Source organism: Crinia signifera, chromosome 3 (assembly GCF_055691185.1).
Source record: "Crinia signifera chromosome 3, ASM5569118v1, whole genome shotgun sequence".
NCBI lineage: Eukaryota > Metazoa > Chordata > Amphibia > Anura > Myobatrachidae > Crinia > Crinia signifera.
In genome coordinates, this window is record NC_139219.1 from 110,567,117 (window position 1) to 110,584,137 (window position 17,021).

At 49.6% G+C, this 17,021-nt stretch overlaps 1 long non-coding RNA gene across 2 annotated transcripts; it reads right to left on the reverse strand.

Moving 5' to 3' along the window:
- Positions 1–811: 811 nt before the first annotated feature.
- LOC146062551 (uncharacterized) lies at positions 812–4,807 on the reverse strand. 2 transcript variants are annotated; one of them, XR_014471384.1, is made up of 4 exons: positions 4,650–4,807; positions 3,671–3,912; positions 3,459–3,580; positions 812–1,409 (listed from the first exon to the last, which is right to left on the reverse strand). It is a non-coding gene; the product is annotated as an uncharacterized LOC146062551 (long non-coding RNA). The 2 variants fall into 2 exon arrangements; XR_014471383.1 differs by having other exon boundaries at positions 3,671–3,915.
- Between the last annotated feature and the right edge of the window lie 12,214 nt (positions 4,808–17,021).

Genomic DNA, 17,021 nt, shown 5'->3' on the forward strand with positions numbered 1-17,021 from the left:
AAGTTGTGTGCATTATTTGCAATGTTAAAGTGTGTGACAAGTGCAGCATGTAATGTGCCCTTTAAGCTGCAATGCTTCCAATTGTAGCAGTGAGAAGCGTGTAATTAACAAGTAATGGGTAAAGTATGTGATTGTATTGGGTTCAGGTGACATTGGTTGAGGTGCGTCCGTCCTGATTAGGCGTTCCGATTGCCTAGCGCATGACCGAGTGGTGTCCGCAAAGCAAAAGTAACCTTTTGGACACCGCACATTTCTTCCCTTTTTGTTCGCGTGCATTCGGCGTGCTGTCCGAATGCACGCCTACCAATATATGTGTACTCCCCCGTGTCCGCCCATGTTTCCGCCCAGTTTAGCCCACTTTGAAACTACGCCCCTGTGTCATTCCGCATGACGCCCATAACACACCCCTATTGCCCGAATGTATGCGGTGCACAGTTCTGTACGGGATTAGTGAGAACAAGTACGGAGACCATGCGTGGCACATGCGCGTCGCGTTCTCCACGCATGTGCAGACGGCTAAAAAAACGCCATCCGAAAGAATGCGGAAAAGTCCGCACCGATCAGAATAAGGGCCCATGTGCACTGCAGGTGGGGCAGATGCATAATGAGCAGAGAGAATTAGATTTGGGTGAGTAGTTTTGTTTCTGTGCAGGTAATATACCGACAGCTTTGTTTTACACTGCAATATAGATCTTAAATTGAAGTAAAACCCCACCCAAATCTACATCTCTCTACACAAGTAACATCTGCCCCACCTGCAGTGCACATGCTTTTGACCATCTAAGAAGGATTTTGTCAGAAAGAGTGAATTTCTAATAAGGCCCTATATCTCTTCACTATTATAAAAGAACAATAATGACCAAAATATTAACTGGAGAAACTGGACAGTTATGTGTTATTCTTCAGAAAAATTTAAGTTGAAACATTAAATGGAGAGGATTTAAAAGAACCATAACTCCAAAGCAAGAATTATTAAGTAGTTGTGAAGGAATTAAATATTATATTGCATGTCATAAATAACATGTTTTTAAATTAGATCAGGCTTACCCAAGCATGGTCCTCAAGGAAGTGTAGGTTGGGTAGATATCCAGCCTTCAGTACCGGTGACTTAATTAGTACATGAGCTATTCTGATTAAACCATCTTTGTTGAAGGCTGGATATCACAAACACCTGCAATATCAGTGTGCCTGGTGGACCATCATTGGGAAACACTGATGTTGATTTTGCGTGGCAGGTATATATTTGTTGTATTCACCTTGGTGTCTATCACTTTATTTTTGGACAATTAGTTCAAGCAGTATATGACATCTAATTATAATTCTTCTCTTTCAGTGAAGAAACGTTTTTTCAACTTGGTTCCCTTGATTTCACATGCCTAAGGGTGTCTTCAAAGAGTATCCATCCGTACCTGAAAACGCGATTACAAGACAATTATAAAAATAAGATATTCAAACATCTTATGAAAATCCTTACATATATAACTGTACTACTTATTTTTAAAAGTAAAAATGAGCAACTGCATTAATGTTTTGATGCCTTTAAAATTCTAAATTTCTAAAGTTTTGCATTTATTGGATATATTTGATTCGCAACGTTGATTTTTTGTAAATTAGTGGATCACTGAGTTTAATACTTGTCTGGAAAATGAGCTATACACGTAATGTTTTCAATTTTTTGAGGAACTACAATTGAAATAATCAAACATAAGCTTTGCTTAAGACATTAATAAAAAAGGTTTAATACAGTTAATTGGGTATTTATTATTTGTAAAAGATAAGATCTTTGTACTTATATATAAATACAAATATGAAGGCCAAAGGGTGTTGGAATACTCTATATGTATGTAATATCTTGGTGCACAATAGTACATCTCATGCAAATTTTTAATCACATAACATGCTATGCAAAGTTTTATTGCTCAAATCACCCCTGAGTGGATGCAATGTGAAATGAATGCCCTCTTCATTCTGACAATATATAAGTATGTGTGAACTTGATTTGTATTAGTGTGGTCAGTTCAATATGTCAATCAGGAGGCAAGAGAGCTTGAAAACCATGAGGTTGGTGACAGGGAACCATAGGCATGCAGTTAATGGGAGGATAGTAATAATATGTTCCTCCTCTCCCCACTTTCTCCTTCCACCTGTTTCCTGAACACACAAAAAATGAAATCCTCACTACTCTGCATGTCACACATTTCCTTCCAACCATCATAATACCAATCTCACACATACACACTTGAATCTTTAATCAATCCATACACACACAACAGTATCCTAGAAATATTTTCCAAAAATTCCCTTTCAACACACGAACACACAGAGCCGTATCAAAACTATATCCATGAAACATAATCAACTGCAGGCTTACACAAATCTTTCATACACCATGTCCTTCCTCTGAATTGTGGTGTGTATATATTAGGCTGGAGGTGGTGGAATCGGTATCTCATGTTGGAGTATAAACTCAACCCTGTTCTATAACCCTCCCAGAAAATGTAATGCCACAATCAGACTGCAATAAGAAATACTAGGTATCGCGGTTAAGGGGAGGCTATATAGTATACATGTTACAGAATGTAATGAGCTCGGGACAATCATGCTTTAATAATATTAGAGGAGGGAGCAACAATCATCAACTGTATACAGTCTAATCAGTGATGGTGGTGCTAGGGATGATTAACACAATATATTGCTCGACATATGCAAGCAACATTACAGGATGCAATACCTGTGCAAGCGTCAGTGCAGGGTTCAGATTTTAGGTTAATGTTAACAGTTGGTTTATGATTTATGCAATAGGCACTTCAAGGTGCATTATGTGGTATATTATGTGTGTAAGCAGAAATAGTGGTTTGAAATTGATGTTTATAGTGCTTCATATGTGTCGGTGGCACTACAGGGGATATTATATATCTAAGCATCAATAGGGGCGCCATTATTTGATTTTCCAGCAACAGTGGGATCATTATTTGCATAATGGTGACTCAAAACGCTTTCAATGCGTGTATTCTCAAACAGTGTGGGCTATGTATGCAACCAGCAGTACGGATGTTGAAATTATTTTGTGGGTAACTGGCTATACAGGGGTAATAGTCTACCATATTTGTGGGGTACTTGAATCTCCTAGACAAAGTGGTGTTTTGTGTTTTTTTTACGGTGGAACAAGCCATTGTTACCTGCACCGTCTGAAGCCAACCACAGTGCTGTTTCTGCCTATGTGCTTGCATAATTTTAAGTGGGGAAATGATTACTATTAATACATTTCTAAATCAGTTCACAACTACAGGAAAAAAAAATACATTCATGACCATGAACACATATTAGTCCATTTTAAAGGCTATTCGAGGGCACATAGTTTTTCTGATTGGCCATTGTCGAGGTGAATGCGGCAACAACATCAGTTTACCTAACATGAATTTAAAGACTTTAAAAATTTTAGGGAAAACAAATCTCACCATTAGATGAATACAGTTTCCAACTTTGCTGGAAATGTTCTCAAAGGTCATATACTGCAGGCTTGTAAACTGTCCAACTTCTTCAGTAAAACGAGTATAAGATTTCAAACAACATGCGAACTCTGTTAGAACAGAAAATAGAAATTAAAAAACACGTACACCTGACAGTACATTTTAGATTTTTACAGGATTACTAGATAAATTATTATTACCATAAGTACTTAAACATCAATATCAGAATTGTCCTTCTGACTTTCTAAATTTCGTATCTGTTGGTTAGCATGTTCCAATCTGACTCTGAGATCCATTATCTCTTCATATCTGGACCTTGCTTTGTATGCCATATTAATTCGAGATTGCACATCAGAGGCCACAGCAGAGGATGTTGAATTAGTATTTTCAAGGCTGTCTCCTGATGGGGTCAATGAAGTCATCCAATTTGAAGAATCTGGTGCTGCTATGGAAACAGAGGAAGTGTCCGAAACAGAGGAATTTTGTTCTAATACACCAGTTGAAGTTTTCGCGTCAAGCAATATTTGCATGCAAGTTGAAATACCGCGTGTGATACAGAAAGCCTCATATTGTGTCAAAACTATTTTGTTTATGCTATTTTGAATTTGTTGCCAGTGGATCGCTGACACATACTGTGATGATGCGATATCCTGCATTAAACTTGACAGATTTGAAATTGTGTAATTTTGTTTTCTTTGTGTTTCTTGTATGTTATCAATTTTTTGGCATAGACAATTTATTTCATTATGCATATTTTTGAGTTCTTCATTTAAATTATTTTGCAAAAGCTGAAAGGCTTCCTGTACGCAGTCTTTTGGCGTGTTGACATTCATTGTATACATATCATCAACTGTTGAAATAAGAAGTTTAAAAACACGTTTAACCATTAGAATTCATGGTCTTGATAGAATTAAATGCTAGAACCTCATAATACATTGATGTTTCGCTGACATTCCAACACAATCATATGTGCATTCAGAATGGTCCATACTGAAATGACCATTTAAAAAACAAAGCAAGGTATTTTGTAATTTTTATTATAGCTGGGTCCTACACGCTAGTCTCCCATTTTATTTTCCTATTGCTTAGTACACCATATTACATAAACAATTGTGTAAGCCAATAAACGACTGCCAACCCAAGACATATAAAACGTATCATTACTTTTTGAAAATTTACCCTGATTGGTAGATTCAATGTTGTCTACTTGAAGGCCTGGTAGTAGCATGGTTGATTTTTGATTGCCTGCATTCAATTGTGTTTTTTGTAAAGGCAAACTTTGAGAATCGATGGCTTGAGTATCAGGTACATCATCAACATTTTCAATTACATGCCTTTGCGTGTCATTCAACAAGTGTGTTCCTGTTGGTCAAACACATAACATTAGCATTGTCACATTTGGCTCACCTTGGAACAATAGGCATGTTGTTTTTATATTAAAAAAAAAAAAATTATATGTGAGTAGTTCAAAGGGGCCACTACAATAATTTCTACATGGAACTTATTGCCATTATTGTCGCATAGCAAGTTTAAGTTCACTGAATTTTGACAATACAAGCTATCAGCTGAATAAGGCAGCACATGTGTGCATACTTAAATAATCATTCTAGTTAACTCTACCACTGTTGACATGACCAACAGCCTGAAATTTTTAAGCAGTATCAAAGAGTATACACTGGAAGAGTGACATTATAAATGGAGTATTTTGGAGTCATGATAGTTAATTTAATAATTGTATGACATTGGATATGGTATACAGTGCCATACAATGCAATGAGAAATAAGGCACACCTTATATTTAACACCCCTTATACACACCTTATATTATACACGGCTTATAGAAGGCTCATCTTTGTCGTTGCCTACAGACATTCTGTGATGGCGATAGCCTATTGTACCATATGACTACATATTGCACCATCACATTAGATCACTGCGATAGGAGAGGTCATCATGGGTCATGCAAGAATTATGGATGCGCTGCCCCACACCCCCTGGCTTCAAGATCTGTACATCACTAATGTATGAGCCCTGTCACTGCAGTCGCAGTGATGATCCATCCCTGGGATAGTAAACCATGTTACTTTGCGTTCTTGTGCTATTATAATATGTCCTGAACGCCTTGTAAATGCAATCAACGATGAATGTACCACTACATGCATTCAACGTAATGTGGACTATTATCTTGAATCCCAAATTTCAGTGTTCGGAAATTAAAATTTTTTTTTGAACAGATTCAAAGTCAAAAACAACTGTGATTATAATGTAATTACCATACTTGGTCTGTTCCAATTTCTTCATCTGTTTATTTATTTATTTTTTCTTTTTCTTTTTTTCATTGTCAACCTTTATGGCTTGTACTGGTGAAAAATTGAAAAATTAGCATCTGTTCATCATTTGAATTAGTTATATTAAACAAACACATTGCCAAATACATATTAATGTCATTTGTGTATAAAACTATTGCATAATGATGTGATCAGTGTAATGTAATAAAAAAAAAAAAAAACATAAGTACATGCAATTTATATGGATAATGCCATTCCATACTAGTAAGGGCGGGATGTATTAATATACATGTCCCACCTTCGCAGCTGGAACGTCGCGATGTCAGCACATATGCAATATCATATGCGGCTGTCATTGCGGTGCGATGATGGAGGCCCCCCCCGCAATACCTGTACTCTGGTTTTGGGGGGGGCCCAGTCATGTCCCTTCCGCCGGTGTCTCCCTCACGCCGCCCTTCCGCCGGTGTCTCCCTCACGCCGGAGACAGCTAAGCAGGCTGTCCCCGACGCCTCCTCCACTCCTGCAGCCGGAAGGATGTCCGGCTGCTTCAAAAGGGGGAGGAAGGGCTTACCTTTCAGGGTCCCGGACTACCTGCAAGAAGGCAAGCCCAAGGGAGGGTGAAGAAGGGTGGGTCGGCGAGTCGGCCTGCTTGCGGCTGGCAACGGGTGGCAATAGAAGCCTATAGTTTGTATACGGTATCGCCACACAGAGGTGGCGATACCCTCCGTTGCGGTATCAATTTTGCTAAAGAGGAAAACGCTGTAAAACCGTGGCGTTAACGCATTTTCCATTTGTTACTTCACACTCGCTGTACTCTAAATTATCTATATAGCCCTGGAAATATTACAATATGCAGCAGGATCACATTATTCATAAAGTTTACCTTTCAAACATTTGTGGGGACGGTCTTCGCCTGCTTCCATTTTGAATTGCTTTTGTATCTTTTTCTCCCAATTTGTTTGTAGTTTTCGTCTAGAGTGCACCTTATGCATAGTAGTAATTTTACAATCGCGTAGCCTCTTCTTGCAACTTTGTTGAGTACGTAGAACTCCTCCTGCATAATACACCGCTTTGGCTATATCTGCCCAAGTCGAATCTTCAAAGTTACGATGTGCATTTAAATCGTCCGGACCAAAAAGACGCGAACTATAAGCAATCACTTGGTCAACCAGGGTTTCGGTCTCAGCTTCTGTGAACTTTTGCGCCCTTTTCCTGCTGACTTTAGATGAAGATGCATATTTTTCTCGATCAGCCTTATTTTTATTTGAAATTTTAAGGGATTTTTCACATTCCTCTTGAACAAGGGAGTGTTGTTTACAAGGACGAGATTCGGTCATATTTCTCAACTGTATTACATAAAAAAAAAATAAAACATAGGAAAAAATTGTTATGTAATTTAAAAATGTGCGCAATAGCAGTATTTAATAATATGTAGGCAACATAGGCGAATCTAGAATTAAGGTAATGGGTGCTCACAGATCTAGACATAACAGCGGGGGGACCTTTGCACGGCGTAGCCGCGCCGCAAAAAGGTGGCGTGGCATCATGGGAAGGAAACGTGGCAACACAAAAATGGGTGTGGTATTACACTTTAGACCATACACAGTAATGCCCATTACACATTTTAGCAAACTCCGTAATACCCATTACACCTAAAGCCACACACCGTAATGCCACATAAGGCCAAACACCACACCGCCGTAATGCCACATAAGGCCACACACCATAATGCCCACTACACATTGTGGCACACATCATGATGCCCATTACATACTATATACCAAACCTTAATGCCCATTACATATTTGCCACATAAGTTCTGCTTACCTACGTGGTCATTGCTAGGGGGTTCTTGCTTGATGGCACCATAGTACCCATTACACATGATGCCGCACACCATAGTACCCCTTACACATGATTACGCATCCCATAGTACACATTACACATGATGCCGCACACCATAGTACCCCTTACACATGATGACGCATACCATAGTACCCATTACACATGATGCCGCACACCATAGTACCCCTTACACATGATGACGCATACCATAGTACCCATTACACATGATGCCGCACACCATAGTACCCCTTACACATGATGACGCATACCATAGTACACATTACACATGATGCCGCACACCATAGTACCCCTTACACATGATGACGCATACCATAGTACCCATTACACATGATGCCGCACACCATAGTACCCCTTACACATGATGACGCATACCATAGTACACATTACACATGATGCCGCTCACCATAGTACCCCTTACACATGATGACGCATACCATAGTACCCATTACACATGATGCCGCACACCATAGTACCCCTTACACATGATGACGCATACCATAGTACCCATTACACATGATGCCGCACACCATAGTACCCCTTACACATGATGACGCATACCATAGTACACATTACACATGATGCCGCACACCATAGTACCCCTTACACATGATGACGCATACCATAGTACCCATTACACATGATGCCGCACACCATAGTACCCCTTACACATGATGACGCATACCATAGTACACATTACACATGATGCCGCACACCATAGTACCCCTTACACATGATGACGCATACCATAGTACCCATTACACATGATGCCGCACACCATAGTACCCCTTACACATGATGACGCATACCATAGTACACATTACACATGATGCGGCACACCATAGTACCCCTTACACATGATGACGCATACCATAGTACCCATTACACATGATGCCGCACACCATAGTACCCCTTACACATGATGACGCATACCATAGTACCCATTACACATGATGCCGCACACCATAGTACCCCTTACACATGATGACGCATACCATAGTACACATTACACATGATGCCGCACACCATAGTACCCCTTACACATGATGACGCATACCATAGTACCCATTACACATGATGCCACACACCATAGTACCCCTTACACATGATGACGCATACCATAGTACCCATTACACATGATGCCGCACACCATAGTACCCATTACACATGATGCTGCACAAATAATGTCCCTTACACATGATGCTGCACACATAATGCCGCTTACACATGATGATGCAAACCGTAATGCTCCTTACACATTAAGCCACACATTATGCGTATATAAATAAAAGTCATAAAAGTAATATACTCAAATAAATAAGAACAATTTCATTACAACCTTGTACACGCCCATGACGTCATATAAAGTTGATAGAAAGTTAACCTTGGCATAAAACCCACACACAACAAAGCTGCAAAAAATGCGCACGGTAAAGTAATTCAAAAAGACATTGTGAATATACATGAAACATTAAAATAGATTTAAAAAAAAAAACACTGCAACATTGACGAACAAAGAAAGGTACCTGTGAAGTCTTCTCACACGGCCAGGAACAGTGCCTGTGTCGGGTGACTACACTGTTGTCGAAGTACGGACACCGCAGAGATGAACAGTTCTCCAGGTAATGCGGCCGAAGTCTAAAAAAAAGTGCCGCATATCAACAATCACAGAGTAGGGCATCAGGAAGTAAATTCAGCAAGGGTGTGGCTCGCTAGTAACAGCTCCAAATTCCTGCTGACGTCAGAGTGACAGCCAGTCACGCAAAGCAGAAAATCGTGGCTTTGGAAAAAAAGGACAGGAATTTTTCCCAGGACCGAGGGAAATACATGAAAATATGCAGACCGGAGCTTCAAGGCTCCGATCCGGGTGGTGTCATGCCCGGGGCGGGGGCGGGGGTCCGTGAAATACAGGCAGCCCCAAAGACAGGACACCGCGAAAATGCATACTCATACCCTCCAACTGTACCGATTTAGCCGGTACAGTACCGTTTTTCACGGTCTGTACCGGCTAAATAAATGACTACCGAACGTACCTTTTTTGCAAGCCGGAACTTTATCAGGAATCCAATCGCAGCCGCCCGGTGCAGGGAACCACGCAGGAGAAGACACGCCTGATAAATGCTGAGCCAGAGACGCCGAATGCGGACAGCGGAAACTACATATCCCATAATGACCGCCACTTCCGGCACACTACTGCAGGGTGTGCATTAGCGCTGAAGACTACATATCCCACAAGGCCAGAGGCCAGCTTCCGGGGATGTTAGCACGGCTGTTCAGTCTTCAACAGTTCTTCTGCCTGTTATGAAGTTTTTGGGGCAGAGTCAGTCAGACCGCTGTGAGCTGATAGGTGACAGCAGTGCTCACAGTAACCTGCCCACCTGTCAGGCATATGCATGCAGACACCGAGGGGCGGGGGAGCACGGGGGGCAGACACAAACTGACCTGGCTGGGCAGCTGTGATCACAAATAGCAGCGCTGCCGCTGCGGGACGGTACGGGACGCCCAGTGGCGGCTATTAGATTTTTAAAATCCCTGTCAAATGACCGGCCGTTCTGTGATTGCCTGAGAGCTCTCTCAGCCAATCACAGAACGGACGGTCATTTGACAGGGATTTTGAAAATCTAATAGCCGCCACTGTGCGTCCCGTCCCATACCGTCAGCGGGAGCAGGGGGGGCGGCGCAGAGTACCAGAGAGCCGGGCAGGGAAGACGCTGCCTGGCAGCGGCGGGACTCGGGAGCAGCAGAAGACTTAAAAAAAAAAAAACCCATACAAACGCATAGGAAGCCAGTGATTGGCTGAGACCTCTCTCAGCGAATTAGCAATTGGCTAAGAGAGGTCTCAGCCAATCACTGGATTCCTATGCGTTTGTATGTTTTTTTTTTTTTAAGTCTTCTGCTGCTCCCGAGTCCCGCCGCTGCCAGGCAGCGTCTTCCCTGCCTGGCTCTCTGGTACTCTGCGCCGCCCCCCCTGCTCCCGCTGACGGCAGGAGCTTCTTACACAGCACCCTGCGCCCCAGCATCACCGGCGCCCCCCCTGCCCCTCACCGCCTGCCCCCTGCTCCACACCACCCGCAGCTCCCCGTTACATGTGGTAAATTGCAAGCGATTTATCACATGTAAATTTGGCACATCAAGTGACAAATTGTATGTGAGCCTCCCGGGAGCTGCCGGGCGGCTCACAGAAGAATTGGGTCCGACTTGTCCTAAGGACAAGTCGGCCTAATGTATGGGGGCCTTTACAGTGGTTATATTGAAGCTGCTAGTATTCCTAATGTCCTCTTATTTATTGCACTTGTTCCATGGGGCATGGATAATAACCCTATGTTTACAGGTAATTTGTGTGAAGCAGCAGACAGAGGATACATTGAGCTTGTGTGCTGCACCTTTGTTAACTGTAATTAATACAGCCATAGCCTGATGTGCACTGAGGGAAGGAAAGCTGATTCTGGGTCTGCAAATGTCGATTCAAAGTATAGGATAGGGGGGAGGTGATGCTGGGAGCTGTCAGGCTGCGTCATGATGCTTATAAGGCGCCTAATGGAAGCTGCAGGCGCCGCTGGATGAATTGGCGGCGGACAAACAGGGCAGCGCTGGGCAGGGGGAGGTGAAGCTGGGGGCCGGCAGGCTACGTGATGATGCTTGTAAGGCGCCTAATGGAAGCTGCGGGCGCCGCTGGATGGAGTGGCGGCGAGCATACAGGGCAGCGCTGGGTAGGGGGAGGTGAAGCTGGGGGCTGCCAGGCTGCGTCATGATGCTTATAAGGCACCTAATGGAAGCTGCGGGCGAAGGTGGATGAATTGGCGGCGGAAAAACAGGGCAGCGCTGGGCAGGGGGAGGTGAAGCTGGGGGCCGGCAGGCTACGTGATGATGCTTGTAAGGCGCCTAATGGAAGCTGCGGGCGCCGCTGGATGGAGTGGTGGCGAGCATACAGGGCAGCGCTGGGCAGGGGGAGGTGAAGCTGGGGGCTGCCAGGCTGCGTCATGATGCTTATAAGGCGCCTAATGGAAGCTGCGGGCGAAGGTGGATGAATTGGCGGCGGACAAACAGGGCAGCGCTGGGCAGGGGGAGGTGAAGCTGGGGGCCGGCAGGCTACGTGATGATGCTTGTAAGGCGCCTAATGGAAGCTGCGGGCGCCGCTGGATGGAGTGGCGGCGAGCATACAGGGCAGCGCTGGGCAGGGGGAGGTGAAGCTGGGGGCTGCCAGGCTGCGTCATGATGCTTATAAGGCGCCTAATGGAAGCTGCGGGCGAAGGTGGATGAATTGGCGGCGGACAAACAGGGCAGCGCTGGGCAGGGGGAGGTGAAGCTGGGGGCCGGCAGGCTACGTGATGATGCTTGTAAGGCGCCTAATGGAAGCTGCGGGCGCCGCTGGATGAATTGGCGGCGGACAAACAGGGCAGCGCTGGGCAGGGGGAGGTGAAGCTGGGGGCCGGCAGGCTACGTGATGATGCTTGTAAGGCTCCTAATGGAAGCTGCGGGCGCCGCTGGATGAATTGGCGGCAGACAAACAGGGCAGCGCTGGGCAGGGGGAGGTGAAGCTGGGGGCCGGCAGGCTACGTGATGATGCTTGTAAGGCGCCTAATGGAAGCTGCGGGTGCCGCTGGATGAATTGGCGGCGGACAAACAGGGCAGCGCTGGGCAGGGGGAGGTGAAGCTGGGGGCCGGCAGGCTACGTCATGATGCTTGTAAGGCGCCTAATGGAAGCTGCGGGCGCCGCTGGATGAATTGGCGGCGGACGAACAGGGCAGCGCTGGGCAGGGGGAGGTGAAGCTGGGGGCCGGCAGACTACGTGATGATGCTTGTAAGGCGCCTAATGGAAGCTGCGGGCGAAGGTGGATGAATTGGCGGCGGACACACAGGGCAGCGCTGGGCAGGGGGAGGTGAAGCTGGGGGCCGGCAGGCTACGTGATGATGCTTGTAAGGCGCCTAATGGAAGCTGCGGGCGCCGCTGGATGAATTGGCTGCGGACAAACAGGGCAGCGCTGGGCAGGGGGAGGTGAAGCTGGGGGCCGGCAGACTACGTGATGATGCTTGTAAGGCGCCTAATGGAAGCTGCGGGCGAAGGTGGATGAATTGGCGGCGAGCATACAGGGCAGCGCTGGGCAGGGGGAGGTGAAGCTGGGAGCCGTCAGGCTGCGTCATGATGCTTGTAAGGCGCCTAATGGAAGCTGCGGGCGCCGCTGGATGAATTGGCGGCGGACATACAGGGCAGCGCTGGGCAGGGGGAGGTGAAGCTGGGGGCCGCCAGGCTGCGTCATGATGCTTATAAGGCGCCTAATGGAAGCTGCGGGCGAAGGTGGATGGAGTGGCGGCGAGCATACAGGGCAGCGCTGGGCAGGGGGAGGTGAAGCTGGGGGCTGTCAGGCTGCGTCATGATGCTTGTAAGGCGCCTAATGGAAGCTGCGGGCGAAGGTGGATGAATTGGCGGCGGACAAACAGGGCAGCGCTGGGCAGGGGGAGGTGAAGCTGGGGGCTGTCAGGCTGCGTCATGATGCTTATAAGGCGCCTAATGGAAGCTGCGGGCGAAGGTGGATGAATTGGCGGCGAGCATACAGGGCAGCGCTGGGCAGGGGGAGGTGAAGCTGGGGGCCGGCAGGCTACGTGATGATGCTTGTAAGGCGCCTAATGGAAGCTGCGGGCGCCGCTGGATGGAGTGGCGGCGAGCATACAGGGCAGCGCTGGGCAGGGAGAGGTGAAGCTGGGGGCTGTCAGGCTGCGTCATGATGCTTATAAGGCGCCTAATGGAAGCTGTGGGCGAAGGTGGATGAATTGGCGGCGGACAAACAGGGCAGCATTGGGCAGGGGGAGGTGAAGCTGGGGGCCGGCAGGCTACGTGATGATGCTTGTAAGGCGCCTAATGGAGGCTGCGGGCGCCGCTGGATGAATTGGCGGCGGACAAACAGGGCAGCGCTGGGCAGGGGGAGGTGAAGCTGGGGGCCGGCAGGCTACGTGATGATGCTTGTAAGGCGCCTAATGGAAGCTGCGGGCGCCGCTGGATGGAGTGGCGGCGAGCATACAGGGCAGCGCTGGGCAGGGGGAGGTGAAGCTGAGGGCTGCCAGGCTGCGTCATGATGCTTATAAGGCGCCTAATGGAAGCTGCGGGCGAAGGTGGATGAATTGGCGGCGGACAAACAGGGCAGCGCTGGGCAGGGGGAGGTGAAGCTGGGGGCCGGCAGGCTACTGATGATGCTTGTAAGGCGCCTAATGGAAGCTGCGGGCGCCGCTGGATGGAGTGGCGGCGAGCATACAGGGCAGCGCTGGGCAGGGGGAGGTGAAGCTGGGGGCTGCCAGGCTGCGTCATGATGCTTATAAGGCGCCTAATGGAAGCTGCGGGCGAAGGTGGATGAATTGGCGGCGGACAAACAGGGCAGCGCTGGGCAGGGGGAGGTGAAGCTGGGGGCCGGCAGGCTACGTGATGATGCTTGAAAGGCGCCTAATGGAAGCTGCGGGCGCCGCTGGATGGAGTGGCGGCGAGCATACAGGGCAGCGCTGGGCAGGGGGAGGTGAAGCTGGGGGCTGCCAGACTGCGTCATGATGCTTATAAGGCGCCTAATGGAAGCTGCGGGCGAAGGTGGATGAATTGGCGGCGGACAAAAAGGGCAGCGCTGGGCAGGGGGAGGTGAAGCTGGGGGCCGGCAGGCTACGTGATGATGCTTGTAAGGCGCCTAATGGAAGCTGCGGGCGCAGCTGGATGAATTGGCGGCGGACAAACAGGGCAGCGCTGGGCAGGGGGAGGTGAAGCTGGGGGCCGGCAGGCTACGTGATGATGCTTGTAAGGCGCCTAATGGAAGCTGCGGGCGCCGCTGGATGAATTGGCGGCGGACAAACAGGGCAGCGCTAGGCAGGGGGAGGTGAAGCTGGGGGCCGGCAGGCTACGTGATGATGCTTGTAAGGCGCCTAATGGAAGCTGCGGGCGCCGCTGGATGAATTGGCGGCGGACAAACAGGGCAGCGCTGGGCAGGGGGAGGTGAAGCTGGGGGCCGGCAGGCTACGTCATGATGCTTGTAAGGCGCCTAATGGAAGCTGCGGGCGCCGCTGGATGAATTGGCGGCGGACAACGGGGCAGCGCTGGGCAGGGGGAGGTGAAGCTGGGGGCCGACAGACTACGTGATGATGCTTGTAAGGTGCCTAATGGAAGCTGCGGGCGCCGCTGGATGGAGTGGTGGTGAGCATACAGGGCAGCGCTGGGCAGGGGGAGGTGAAGCTGGGGGCTGCCAGGCTGCGTCATGATGCTTATTAGGCGCCTAATGGAAGCTGCGGGCGAAGGTGGATGAATTGGCGGCGGACAAACAGGGCAGCGCTGGGCAGGGGGAGGTGAAGCTGGGGGCCGGCAGGCTACGTGATGATGCTTGTAAGGCGCCTAATGGAAGCTGCGGGCGCCGCTGGATGGAGTGGCGGCGAGCATACAGGGCAGCGCTGGGCAGGGGGAGGTGAAGCTGGGGGCTGCCAGGCTGCGTCATGATGCTTATAAGGCGCCTAATGGAAGCTGCGGGCGAAGGTGGATGAATTGGCGGCGGACAAACAGGGCAGCGCTGGGCAGGGGGAGGTGAAGCTGGGGGCCGGCAGGCTACGTGATGATGCTTGTAAGGCGCCTAATGGAAGCTGCGGGCGCCGCTGGATGAATTGGCGGCGGACAAACAGGGCAGCACTGGGCAGGGGGAGGTGAAGCTGGGGGCCGGCAGGCTACGTGATGATGCTTGTAAGGCGCCTAATGGAAGCTGCGGGCGCCGCTGGATGAATTGACGGCGGACAAACAGGGCAGCGCTGGGCAGGGGGAGGTGAAGCTGGGGGCCGGCAGGCTACGTGATGATGCTTGTAAGGCGCCTGATGGAAGCTGCGGGTGCCGCTGGATGAATTGGCGGCGGACAAACAGGGCAGCGCTGGGCAGGGGGAGGTGAAGCTGGGGGCCGGCAGGCTACGTCATGATGCTTGTAAGGCGCCTAATGGAAGCTGCGGGCGCCGCTGGATGAATTGGCGGCGGACAACGGGGCAGCGCTGGGCAGGGGGAGGTGAAGCTGGGGGCCGGCAGACTACGTGATGATGCTTGTAAGGCGCCTAATGGAAGCTGCGGGCGCCGCTGGATGGAGTGGCGGCGAGCATACAGGGCAGCGCTGGGCAGGGGGAGGTGAAGCTGGGGGCTGCCAGGCTGCGTCATGATGCTTATAAGGCGCCTAATGGAAGCTGCGGGCGAAGGTGGATGAATTGGCGGCGGACAAACAGGGCAGCGCTGGGCAGGGGGAGGTGAAGCTGGGGGCCGGCAGGCTACGTGATGATGCTTGTAAGGCGCCTAATGGAAGCTGCGGGCGCCGCTGGATGAATTGGCGGCGGACAAACAGGGCAGCGATGGGCAGGGGGAGGTGAAGCTGGGGGCCGGCAGGCTACGTGATGATGCTTGTAAGGCGCCTAATGGAAGCTGCGGGCGCCGCTGGATGAATTGGCGGCGGACAAACAGGGCAGCGCTGGGCAGGGGGAGGTGAAGCTAGGGGCCGGCAGGCTACGTGATGATGCTTGTAAGGCGCCTGATGGAAGCTGCGGGTGCCGCTGGATGAATTGGCGGCGGACAAACAGGGCAGCGCTGGGCAGGGGGAGGTGAAGCTGGGGGCCGGCAGGCTACGTGATGATGCTTGTAAGGCGCCTAATGGAAGCTGCGGGCGCCGCTGGATGAATTGGCGGCGGACAAACAGGGCAGCGCTGGGCAGGGGGAGGTGAAGCTGGGGGCCGGCAGACTACGTGATGATGCTTGTAAGGCGCCTAATGGAAGCTGCGGGCGAAGGTGGATAAATTGGCGGCGGACACACAGGGCAGCGCTGGGCAGGGGGAGGTGAAGCTGGGGGCCGGCAGGCTACGTGATGATGCTTGTAAGGCGCCTAATGGAAGCTGCGGGCGCCGCTGGATGAATTGGCTGTGGACAAACAGGGCAGCGCTGGGCAGGGGGAGGTGAAGCTGGGGGCCGGCAGACTACGTGATGATGCTTGTAAGGCGCCTAATGGAAGCTGCGGGCGAAGGTGGATGAATTGGCGGCGAGCATACAGGGCAGCGCTGGGCAGGGGGAGGTGAAGCTGGAAGCTGTCAGGCTGCGTCATGATGCTTGTAAGGTGCCTAATGGAAGCTGCGGGCGTCGCTGGATGAATTGGCGGCGGACATACAGGGCAGCGCTGGGCAGGGGGAGGTGAAGCTGGGGGCCGCCAGGCTGCGTCATGATGCTTATAAGGCGCCTAATGGAAGCTGCGGGCGAAGGTGGATGGAGTGGCGGCGAGCATACAGGGGAGCGCTGGGCAGGGGGAGGTGAAGCTGGGGGCTGTCAGGCTGCGTCATGATGCTTGTAAGGCGCCTAATGGAAGCTGCGGGCGAAGGTGGATGAATTGGCGGCGAGCATAGAGGGCAGCGCTGGGCAGGGGGA